The 13,327-nt window shown below is 33.9% G+C and overlaps 1 long non-coding RNA gene across 3 annotated transcripts in view; it reads right to left on the bottom strand.

Annotated features, from left to right (window-relative positions):
* The window catches only part of LOC148628778 (uncharacterized), a 38,642-nt gene that overhangs the window by 10,081 nt on the left and 15,234 nt on the right, over window positions 1-13,327 (bottom strand). For 2 of the 3 annotated variants that reach the window (XR_015924444.1, XR_015924440.1), the window contains one exon: window positions 393-524. The exons of the other annotated variant lie outside the window; for it this stretch is intronic. This is a non-coding gene — a long non-coding RNA (uncharacterized LOC148628778). Of the gene's footprint in view, window positions 1-392; window positions 525-13,327 lie in introns of those variants that run through there. 3 annotated transcript variants of the gene reach the window in all.

The raw sequence follows: 13,327 nt of genomic DNA, 5'->3' as shown, positions 1-13,327 counted from the left end.
TGTAATGGCAATAATAATTTGACTGAAATATTATTCATATATTAAGTTTTAATCAATTATTATCAACCCTTATTGACAGTTTTTTTTTCAATCGAAAATAAGGTGATTTGTAACTCATACATCCTTCGATTTTACATACTCGTACGAAACAATTTATTCTTTCTATTATGAATCTATTTTTGACGACCATACAGTTATGACATATTTCAGTCTGAAATGCGTAAATGTTCATCTTAAAAAGTCACTTTGAAATATGGCATTTTTCGCTAGATATAGAGGGCATTTTATCGATATAACTAATGTAGTAAGACAGCAAAAACAAATTTTATCTCATTGGATTTGCGATGCAATTAATGACAAGACGACGTCATTCAATAATTGTGAACAAACATTTGTTTAAAAACATTTTACCTCTATTCACAAGGCGTGATATAATGCAGACCGCAATCTTTCATGTCTATGAGATTTTATCCATGTGGTGACATGTCACTTCATTATAGAATTAAATAGTTACGCCTACAACTCTGAAATAGTTTTGTTCTTCATAGTCGTTTTATGGCATATTTATTTACATGGGTCAGATAGATAAAAGGCGCTTAACAATCTAAACCCCGTCTTGTTTGTACGCTTGTTCAAAAAAATCTAAGGACATTTTACAAAATATGAACCACATCTTTGTGTATCCTATCCATGAATAGATTTGTTTTTATCAATTAACGTGGATATTCGAGTCACACGATTGAAAGCAAATATTTAGAATTATGTATTTTCTACTTTATGTATCAAGTATTTGAAAACCCAAACTTCGACTAACTCAATTATATAGGAGATTTTGTTTTAACTGACGCACATTATTTTCATTCAAGTTTGTATCATCAATTAAATGGTTAAATTGAGATACACTAAATATTTCAAATGTCTTCTTTTCTGTACATTAATTATATATTAATGACGCCTCCTTTTTTATTGAAATGCCTAATACCTACAATTACTCCCCAACTTGTTAGGAGGGAGACATGCATTTTGGAGAAAAAAAATACAAACTAAATATTTTTACTGGTCATTATTTTTGCCATACAATCAACCATGTAAACGCGAAATTGGCAACGTCTAAGGACCGGATGTGCAGATTTTTTTCTCCTAAACGAAGATTTTAGAGAATTAATGTGATAAAACTCAAGTTTTGGGATATTCCGACGAATAGGAGACATGGGAGCATGGACCAGGTGCACCGATAGGGTACGCGGCCCCTGCTTTTCTAGAAACACCCACCGAGTTGCTCATAAAAAGTCAAGTCCGGGGTAGACAAACGAGGAAAGGCAAACCATGACCCGTTGAATAACTCAGTTTTCATGGTGCTGATGGATACATCATAACAATCCACGAGTTCATGATGACGACCATAAAACTTCTGTAGTGATGACTTCAATCTTGTAGCAATATAACCCTGTTCCAGAAGCCTATTTGTCAGACTTTTAGGGCGATACAAAAAGTCTGCGTAGTTTCGGCAAGCTCTGGCATAGCGTATGAGTTGTGATATGAACACTCCATACGTAGGAGCCGAAGGGATGTTGCCACAGATGAAAGGAAAGTTGACAATTCTGAATGAAAAGTAATCACATTTGTGGTAAAGTTTGGTCAATAATTTTCCTTTACCATCGATTTCGAAGTGTAGCTCAGGAAATTAGAGCTTTTCATAGAATTTTGATGGCAAGTCGAATGTTATTCTTGTAAATTAATTGATAATATACGTTTAATTTGCTCCTGGCATAATTACAAGCAATCACCATCTATAGCCCCTACGTCACGTAAAGTCTACAACAATTCGTCAACGGAATATAATTTTTTCTTAAGCCCATTAATTGCTTCTGCAACACTTGCTGCGGCTATCACTGATGGTTTGTGCATAATAAATCCCATTTCAGTCAATTGCATACGTAAATGAATTTTTGAGCATGTCTTGTCTCGCAAATTAACTGCAATTGTCATTAAATTCAAAAAATGATCAGAAAATCAGTAGGTGTAACGGATAACAATCCCCAGTTCAGTGTTCTCAAAACTGATGATTCCATTGCATACATGTCTTTCAGGGTGAAATAATTTCCTGCACATGAAATAAGTTTTTGTGGTTTTATTGGATCTGTTTTCCCTAGTTTTGATGCAACAAGTAATCCAACAGCCCCCAAAAGTTGCAGTTGTGTCCGATCAATATCTATCAATGACATGTACCTATCAATATAATTCACTGCTAGAAGTGCTACATTATCCGTTGATTCTTCTTCTTCACATAATTCAATCATCCATTCGATTGTCAATTACGTACGTACGGTTTAATGTCTGTTTGAATAATTTGAAAATAGTTTTCTTTTGGACGATACCTGCCCTCTGTGGCAAACAAAGTTGTCAACAATTTTCTTCCGACAGATGCGATATTTCGTTGACATTGTACTGAACCGTTTGAAATTCAAAGGATTTAAAGTTGGTGCATACAGGGTTATCTAATTCAGATTCATAACATTCTAAATCCATTTTCTACATTATAGTTTATAAAAATAACATCAATAAAGTCTCGTCAGCTCACGAGGTGTGCCAGTTGCAAAACCAAAATAATCCAGCCCATATTTATAGTCTATTTCCAACATTTAGAATTATTATTGTGAACAATCAACAAATCAAGAGTGCATAAATGCACTCGTAAATATCGGATATTTCCTTGCTTTTATTATGATTATATCAAAACTTTCCTATCATTCTAGGTAAAGGTGAATCAAAATTAATTGTCCATCAAAAGGTACTGTATAAAATGATTTAACAAATAAAATTTAATTGGTCAAAAAGCCACTTAAAAGCGCTTTAACAGAAATCGTTCGACGTTCTCAAGGCAGCTAGCAATATAATCAGGACGCTCTTAATTATGCAAATATGATTAGCCTTACAGCTATTATCATTAAAGTAAATCATAATGTGATCTTAAAGTCAATAAGAAGCAACACTGTTGGTCCATTTTTATCTTTTTGGTAACATATGGATGTTTATATCAAATCTCTTTTTATAAGTTTAAAACAAAGTGAGATGAGTATCAATTAATGTTTGAATTGATAGATTGAAAGGCCACAATTTTATCCATTTAAGATCTCTTGCAAAGTTCTATACCTCAACATTTTTATTACACATCACACCATTCCCTATCCCAGTTTTCTACATTGAAAAAGATTAAGTACATAAGCATAATGTACATTTCAAATTAATACAATAACACAATATTTGAGTAGTCAACACACCTCAGAGAGAGCAAAACGCCCTAGAGAAAAAAAAAAGAAGTAAATATTGTTCACTGTAAAATATTATGTCATGAATACTATCTATGGATGTACCAGTATACAAAATGTCCCCTCCCCAGCTAGGTAAAGGAAACTGTACACATTAGATGTGATGTTTTCGGTGGGAAAGTGCTATTTCACATAGTATGACAATGTTATCAATAGTGTTCGAAATAGATGTGATGAGCATGTATGATTTAGGTACAAATGTATCAAATATAATGGGCATATATATATATAATAGGAGTGCTGCTGGCGTCTTTTGTGATGGGCATGTACAATTTTGTGATGAAAAGGCTGTTTCAAGTAGTATCGCTATGTTCAGAGTACAGTCTATTTCAGATGTGAAGAGGGTATATGTTTGATTTGGAAAGTGATACTGCAAATAGTACGGCCATATGAAGAGTACAATTCACATCAGATGGTTTCTTTTCAGAAGAAATTACTAGTCTCAGTAGTAAGCCAAATTATGCCAACATTCCGTATTATATGTGATGACTTCGTACTTGCCATTTCAAGTAGTATGGTCATGTTAAGTGTACAGTACAATCAGATGTAATGAGCATGTTTGATTTTGGTAGGAAAGTGCTTTTTCAAGTGGTATGGCTATATTAATAGTAGGGTGTGAATAACATATGATGGATATGTATGATTTTGGTTAGGAATTGCACTTTGAAGTAGTATGGCAATAGTTATAGTACAGTCCGCGTCAAATAAGATGAACATGTATATTTTGAGTAGGAAAATGCTATGATAGGTATTATGGCTATGCTAAAAATACGGTACAAATTTGATGTGGTGAGTGTAAATGTTTTGGGTAGGAAAGCGCTAGTTCAAATAGTACCGATATATTTTGAGCACATACGAAAAAGATGGAATCAACAAGTACACTTTTTGTATGAAAACCCGTTCTTACGTTGCCACTCAAGGTTTAGAGTACATAAGGTATGGTTCGCTATATCAAGAGGACGATACAAATCAGATATAAGAACATGTATGAATATGTATGAATTTAGTAGGAAAGTACTATTTTAGCTACCTGCCCATGTCAGCAGTAGAAGTCAGAGAAAATGTAATGACTATGAATATTTTGGGGTAGGAAAGGGCTATTTCAAGTTATTTGGCTATATTGAGAGAGAAGTCGGCAACTGATGCGAGAATCACATATGTGTTTTGTAGTTAAGGGCTATCTCAAGTGATTTGGCCATATGGTGTGTACTGTCCACATCAGATGTGATTTTTTCGGTGGGAAAGTACAATTTCACATAGTATGACAATGTTATAAATAGGGTTCGAAATAGATATGATGAGCATGTATGATTTAGGTACAAATGTATCAAATATAATGAACATATATATTTATGTTGGAAAGTGCTGTTTGAAGAAGTTTGGCTATATATATTAGGAGTGCTGCTGGCGTCTTTTGTGATGGGCATGTACAATTTGTGATGAAAATGCTGTTTCAAGTAGTATGGCTATGTTCAGAGTACAGTCTATTTCAGATGTGAAGAGGGTATATGTTTGATTTGGAAAGTGATACTGCAAGTAGTATGTCCATATGAAGAGTTCAATTCACATCAGATAGTTTCTTTTTAGTAGAAATTACTAGTCTCAGTAGTAAGCCAATTTATGCCATCACTCCGTATTATATGTGATGACTTCGTACTTGCCATTTCAAGTAGTATGGTCATGTTAAGTGTACAGTACAATCAGATGTAATGAGCATGTTTGATTTTGGTAGGAAAGTGCTTTTTCAAGTGGTATGGCTACATTAATAGTAGGGTTTGAATAACATATGATGGATATGTATGATTTTGGTTAGGAATTGCACTTTGAAGTAGTATGGCAATAGTTATAGTATAGTCCGCGTCAAATAAGATGAACATGTATATTTTGAGTAGGAAAATGCTATGATAGGTATTATGGCTATGCTAAAAATACGGTACAAATTTGATGTGATGGGTGTGAATGTTTTGGGTAGGAAAGCGCTAGTTCAAATAGTACCGATATATTTTGAGCACATACGAAAAAGATGGAATCAACAAGTACACTTTTTGTATGAAAACCCGTTCTTACGTTGCCACTCAAGGTTTAGAGTACATAAGGTATGGTTCGCTATATCAAGAGGACGATACAAATCAGATATAAGAACATGTATAAATATGTATGAATTTAGTAGGAAAGTACTATTTTAGCTACCTGCCCATGTCAGCAGTAGAAGTCAGAGAAAATGTAATGACTATGAATATTTTGGGGTAGGAAAGGGCTATTTCAAGTTCTTTGGCTATATTGAGAGAGAAGTCGGCAACTGATGCGAGAATTACATATGTGTTTGGTAGTTAAGTGCTATCTCAAGTGATTTGGCCATATGGTGTGTACTGTCCACATCAGATGTGATTTTTTCGGTGGGAAAGTGCTATTTCACATAGTATGACAATGTTATCAATAGGGTTCGAAATAGATATGATGAGCATGTATGATTTAGGTACAAATGTATCAAATATAATGAGCATATATATTTATGTTGGAAAGTGCTGTTTGAAGAAGTTTGGCTATATATATTAGGAGTGCTGCTGGCGTCTTTTGTGATGGGCATGTACAATTTTGTGATGAAAATGCTGTTTCAAGTAGTATGGCTATGTTCAGAGTACAGTCTATTTCAGATGTGAAGAGGGTATATGTTTGATTTGGAAAGTGATACTGCAAGTAGTATGTCCATATGAAGAGTTCAATTCACATCAGATAGTTTCTTTATAGTAGAAACTACTAGTCTCAGTAGTAAGCCAATTTATGCCATCACTCCGTATTATATGTGATGACTTCGTACTTGCCATTTCAAGTAGTATGGTCATGTTAAGTGTACAGTACAATCAGATGTAATGAGCATGTTTGATTTTGGTAGGAAAGTGCTTTTTCAAGTGGTATGGCTACATTAATAGTAGGGTTTGAATAACATATGATGGATATGTATGATTTTGGTTAGGAATTGCACTTTGAAGTAGTATGGCAATAGTTATAGTATAGTCCGCGTCAAATAAGATGAACGTGTATATTTTGAGTAGGAAAATGCTATGATAGGTATTATGGCTATGCTAAAAATACGGTACAAATTTGATGTGATGGGTGTGAATGTTTTGGGTAGGAAAGCGCTAGTTCAAATAGTACCGATATATTTTGAGCACATACGAAAAAGATGGAATCAACAAGTACACTTTTTGTATGAAAACCCGTTCTTCCGTTGCCACTCAAGGTTTAGAGTACATAAGGTATGGTTCGCTATATCAAGAGGACGATACAAATCAGATATAAGAACATGTATAAATATGTATGAATTTAGTAGGAAAGTACTATTTTAGCTACCTGCCCATGTCAGCAGTAGAAGTCAGAGAAAATGTAATGACTATGAATATTTTGGGGTAGGAAAGGGCTATTTCAAGTTCTTTGGCTATATTGAGAGAGAAGTCGGCAACTGATGCGAGAATTACATATGTGTTTGGTAGTTAAGTGCTATCTCAAGTGATTTGGCCATATGGTGTGTACTGTCCACATCAGATGTGATTTTTTCGGTGGGAAAGTGCTATTTCACATAGTATGACAATGTTATCAATAGGGTTCGAAATAGATATGATGAGCATGTATGATTTAGGTACAAATGTATCAAATATAATGAGCATATATATTTATGTTGGAAAGTGCTGTTTGAAGAAGTTTGGCTATATATATTAGGAGTGCTGCTGGCGTCTTTTGTGATGGGCATGTACAATTTTGTGATGAAAATGCTGTTTCAAGTAGTATGGCTATGTTCAGAGTACAGTCTATTTCAGATGTGAAGAGGGTATATGTTTGATTTGGAAAGTGATACTGCAAGTAGTATGTCCATATGAAGAGTTCAATTCACATCAGATAGTTTCTTTATAGTAGAAACTACTAGTCTCAGTAGTAAGCCAATTTATGCCATCACTCCGTATTATATGTGATGACTTCGTACTTGCCATTTCAAGTAGTATGGTCATGTTAAGTGTACAGTACAATCAGATGTAATGAGCATGTTTGATTTTGGTAGGAAAGTGCTTTTTCAAGTGGTATGGCTACATTAATAGTAGGGTTTGAATAACATATGATGGATATGTATGATTTTGGTTAGGAATTGCACTTTGAAGTAGTATGGCAATAGTTATAGTATAGTCCGCGTCAAATAAGATGAACGTGTATATTTTGAGTAGGAAAATGCTATGATAGGTATTATGGCTATGCTAAAAATACGGTACAAATTTGATGTGGTGGGTGTACATGTTTTGGGTAGGAAAGCGCTAGTTCAAATAGTACCGATATATTTTGAGCACATACGAAAAAGATGGAATCAACAAGTACACTTTTTGTATGAAAACCCGTTCTTACGTTGCCACTCAAGGTTTAGAGTACATTAGGTATGGTTCGCTATATCAAGAGGACGATACAAATCAGATATAAGAACATGTATGAATATGTATGAATTTAGTAGGAAAGTACTATTTTTAGCTACATGCCCATGTCAGCAGTAGGAGTCGGAGAAAATGTAATGACTATGAATATTTTGGGGTAGGAAAGTGCTATTCCTAGTTCGTTGGCTATATTGAGAGAGAAGTCGGCAACTGATGCGAGAATCACATATGTGTTTGGTAGTTAAGTTCTATCTCAAGTGATTTGGCCATATGATGTGTACTGTCCACATCAGATGTGATGTTTTCGGTGGGAAAGTGCTATTTCACATAGTATGACAATGTTATCAATAGGGTTCGAAATAGATATGATGAGCATGTATGATTTAGGTACAAATGTATCAAATATAATGAACATATATATTTATGTTGGAAAGTGCTGTTTGAAGTAGTTTGGCTCTATGAATCAGGAGTGCTGCTGGCGTCTTTTGTGATGGGCATGTACAATTTTGTGATGAAAATGCTGTTTCAAGTAGTATGGCTATGTTCAGAGTACAGTCTATTTCAGATGTGAAGAGGGTATATGTTTGATTTGGAAAGTGATACTGCAAGTAGTATGTCCATATGAAGAGTTCAATTCACATCAGATAGTTTCTTTTTAGTAGAAATTACTAGTCTCAGTAGTAAGCCAATTTATGCCATCACTCCGTATTACATGTGATGACTTCGTACGTGCCATTTCAAGTAGTATGGTTATGTTAAGTGTACAGTACAATCAGATGTAATGGGCATGTTTGATTTTGGTAGGAAAGTGCTTTTTCAAGTGGTATGGCTACATTAATAGTAGGGTTTGAATAACATATGATGGATATGTATGATTTTGGTTAGGAATTGCACTTTGAAGTAGTATGGCAATAGTTATAGTACAGTCCGCGTCAAATAAGATGAACATGTATATTTTGAGTAGGAAAATGCTATGATAGGTATTATGGCTATGCTAAAAATACGGTACAAATTTGATGTGGTGAGTGTAAATGTTTTGGGTAGGAAAGCGCTAGTTCAAATAGTACCGATATATTTTGAGCACATACGAAAAAGATGGAATCAACAAGTACACTTTTTGTATGAAAACCCGTTCTTACGTTGCCACTCAAGGTTTAGAGTACATTAGGTATGGTTCGCTATATCAAGAGGACGATACAAATCAGATATAAGAACATGTATGAATATGTATGAATTTAGTAGGAAAGTACTATTTTTAGCTACATGTCCATGTCAGCAGTAGAAGTCGGAGAAAATGTAATGACTATGAATATTTTGGGGTAGGAAAGTGCCATTCCTAGTTCTTTGGCTATATTGAGAGAGAAGTCGGCAACTGATGCGAGAATCACATATGTGTTTGGTAGTTAAGTTCTATCTCAAGTGATTTGGCCATATGGTGTGTACTGTCCACATCAGATGTGATGTTTTCGGTGGGAAAGTGCTATTTCACATAGTATGACAATGTTATCAATAAGAGTTTATTTCAAGTGATATGGTCATGTTAAATCAGATCGGATCGAATAAACAGCTTTAAACAGGGTTATAACTTTCTTTTTTGAATTGTTAGGTCGTGTTAAGTGGATGTTCGAATTAGATTTTACGAGCATGAATAATTTGGGTAGGGAAGTACTACTACAAGTAGTATAGCTATGTATAGAGTATATAATAAACATGTTGAATTGGATTAAATTAATATTTGAAGGAGAATGACTATGCTAAGAATGCGATTAGAATATGATGATATGGAAAGAAATGAGTTTTCAGTAGTATGGATGTGTTGAGCGATCGGTCATCATCAGATGTGATGTGATATTATGATTTTGGTAAGAAAGAGCTCTGTCAAGTAGTATGGCCATATTTAAAGTACAGCCCACATAAGATGAAATCAGGATGGATGTTTGAGTAGGAACGTGCTATTGTTATGTTAATAATACGGTATGAGCCTTATGTTTTGGGTTGAAAAGTGCTAGTTTACGGTAAAGCTATGATAAGAGAAGAGTTCAAATCAGTTTGATAAACATGAATGATTCTGAGTTAGAAAGCGCTGTTTCAAAGAGTGTTATCATGTCAGGAATATAGTTCACTTTACGTCAGATTTAATAATTATGCATGTTTTGAGTTTAAAAGTGCTATTGAAATATTTAGATTAAAGTTTTAATCTGATGCAATTATCATGTGTACAAAAACTTTATCTCACCAAGGAACGTGCTATTTAAAGTTGTTTGGCCATGTTAAGAGTAGGTTTTGAATCAGATGTAATAAGCAAGGATGCTTTGTGTAGGAAAGTGCCGCTTCAAGTAGTATGATCATGCTAAAAGTACGGTTAAAATCAGGTGATTGTTTGTGTAAACATGCTATATAATAAGGACGTGTAAAGAGTACAATACGCGACAGATGTGATAAGCATGTACATTAGGGGGTAGAAAGTTGCTTTGTCAATTAGTGTCGCTACATCAAGAGTATAGTCTGCATCAAACTTGATGCGCATATATGTTTTGGGTCGGATAGTTTTTGTTTAAGTGAAATTAACATGTTTAAAGTAATATTCGAATAAAATTTCATGAGCAGGAATAATTATGCGTATGAAACTGTTATTTTAAACGTAAGGCCATGTTAACAGTACCATATGCAATAATCATGCACATTAAGGGTATGGAATTGCTTTCCAAATAGAGTGACCATTTTAAGAGTAGCGTTTGAATCGGATCTGATGTAGGAAGGTCATATTTAAAGTATCAAATATGGTGAGCATGTATAATTTAGGTAGAAAAGCGACGTTCGTAAGTAGATTGGCCAAATTCAGAGTACATTCAATCAGATGTGATGAGCATTCATTTATTTTGGTAGGAAAACGTATTTGCACATAATGTTGCCATATACCGTCATTATCAATTACCATTTATAATTTTGGGTAGGAAATGCTATTTCACGTGAAATGGCCATGTTTATAGTAGGTTTCCAATAAGATGCGATGAACGAATATTACTTGGGCAGGAAAGTACTATGAACATTTCAGAAGTACTATCTGTAGCAGTTATGATGAAAACGTATGTTTTGGATAGGCAATTTTTTTTCAAGTAGCATTGAATGTTGCGGATACAAACCGCCTCTGATAAAAAAAGCATGTTTGTTTTCAGTGGTATTATGTTGTTTTTTTTTTCATGTGGTATATGTATTTCAATGTAAAGAAAAAGGTTTTCAACATATGTCATAAGAATGCACGTTATTATGGTCATGTTAATTGTACGGTTTACAACAGCTGTGATGTTTTGGGTAAAAAGCGCACTTTCATGGTAAGAGCACGGTACAAATCGAGTGTGAAGAGCATGTATGATAGGTAAACGGTACTTCATGAAGTATAGCTATCTTAAGATTGATTGATTGATTGATAGATTTAATGTTGGAGTCTAACTACTGAGCAGCGACATTTTAGGTATATCCAGGCGATGAACATGAAATGAAGAATGGGACGGGACGCAAGGATGATAGAGTCGGCAAAGTTTGATAGCCTCTGGAAATAGGGAGAGGAGGGTAGGGTTGGGCAATTCATCCTCCTGTGGCGGAGCGCAATAGTTCCTACTCCGATAGAATACCATAGAAGGGTTCTTTAACATGCGAGGAACAAGGCATTTTTTCAAACACGTTGCACCACTATTGTTTGTGGCCAGGTTTTCCGTATTATTGCCTGACGACTCCAGCATGTGGCATGCCTAGGGTACACCATTCCATCATTCGGGCACCACTTTAGACTTCATACAATTATGCCTCTTGAACAAAGGTATGTTGCTAACAAAATACTCCAATGTCAGATTATTTAAAAGTAAACATTTAATAGTATAAAGATGCTAACAATGTTCCGCGTTAGTGATCATAACTTGGAACTGGAACATGGTAGATATAAAAATATACACCGTTAAAAGAGAAGTTGACAAATATGCAAAGTTTTAAATGAGTTTTCAATTGCAAAATAAATGAGGGGTTAAGGGCAAATTAAAAAAAAAGTTTCGTCAGATAAATTCCCAGATTTTCGCCAACTTGACTCTTTTGATAAACCTATTCTTATTCTAAATTAAGATATGGGTGAATTACCCATTGTTGTAGATTTAATGAAGCAGTCTTTAGACGTGTGAAAATGAGGTCCACATTGGTTAAGTGCATACGTATTTAATCATTTTTTATTTCATTTCTATGTTTCAATAGCTTAATATGATATAGTGTTTCTATTTATATTGTATTTGTTTCTTTACTTATCCCATAAGGGGTCAATAAAAATATTATAAATATTAACTAAATCAATAAAATGATGACTAAAACATACATTTTATTCAGTTATATGAAACGCTCTTTTGAATTCTGAACAAGTTTAATCTAATATTGGTCTGAATTGAAACTTGTAACATTAATATCACAGTGCAAGGCAAAATAAACTTCACTCCCCATAGTGCTTATTACCAGATACCCTCTTTTGTAACGTACTAGGTGTTTTACTAGTTTACAATTCGACCTTGATATGAATGATGAGTGATTTCATATCATTGCAAGCCTCGTTATTTTTTATTTTTGGAAGGAAATGGCTGTCAATCAACATTTAAGCTTTGCATTTCAGTTCAACAATGAACGTATGTGTTTGATTTACTACAACCCTAAATAATAGTTGACTGGTGTGTCGTAATTCATAGTTGTAGGTAGAATTTTACTATCTCGTTACTACCAATACGTTTGAGTTCAAAATTTGTCATTCATTCAATTGCTTGCTTTACTTGAGACTGTTAATCAAAACTTCTTATCTATTGCTTAGACATGAAAATCAGTTCAATATTTGGTCTAGTACACAAGTTACAGAAAAAATCATTTCGTAAAAAGGTTAACTGTTATTGACTCTTGAAACGCACACGAGGGCCGATTGCAGTGTAAGTTTTATAATTCAACAAGGACATCATAATTTGCAAGTATACTTGCAATCTTGGTCGGCCGAAGATTTAAACAAAACAGGCATAACGACATGTATATGCAAATGGTGTTTCAAAATGTGAAAACAAATACTATGTGTGTTAACTACAAGCGGGTTACGCAGGGTCTTGTACAAAACTTTGTATTGTACACTCAAGAAAACTACAATTTAATATTCATTGCAGGATGTTGCTACGATCAAATTTAAAATAAAAGGCAGGATTGAAATTATCAGACAATAAAAAGTCATAACAGTCATAAAATAAAGAAAGGCAGGACTGATTATTGTTAATATATATTTTTGCCTATATTTAAAAATTTATTCATTTAAGAGTCAACTTAACATGTAAGGTTGACTGTACGATTCATGAAAAATGGTATAATTTCTGTGTGCGAAATGTAATTTAGTAATCTGGTGAGAAGTATACGAAATATCGCATATTGTTCAAAAGTTTTACAATATTGTTTGATGTCAATGATTTGAACCGTTTCGTCTAACAACCACTTTCACATTGAAACAAAACATTTATTTTTATAGTTAAAGTAAAATCAAAATCAAGGCAGATATGATATATTGAAAATGTAAATATAAACAAG

This window comes from Perna viridis, chromosome 1 (assembly GCF_037379345.1).
Source record: "Perna viridis isolate PV_CMFRI_1.1 ecotype Kerala chromosome 1, ASM3737934v1, whole genome shotgun sequence".
NCBI lineage: Eukaryota > Metazoa > Mollusca > Bivalvia > Mytilida > Mytilidae > Perna > Perna viridis.
Note: the sequence above shows the minus strand (reverse complement) of the source record. Positions and strands in the feature narration are given on the sequence as shown.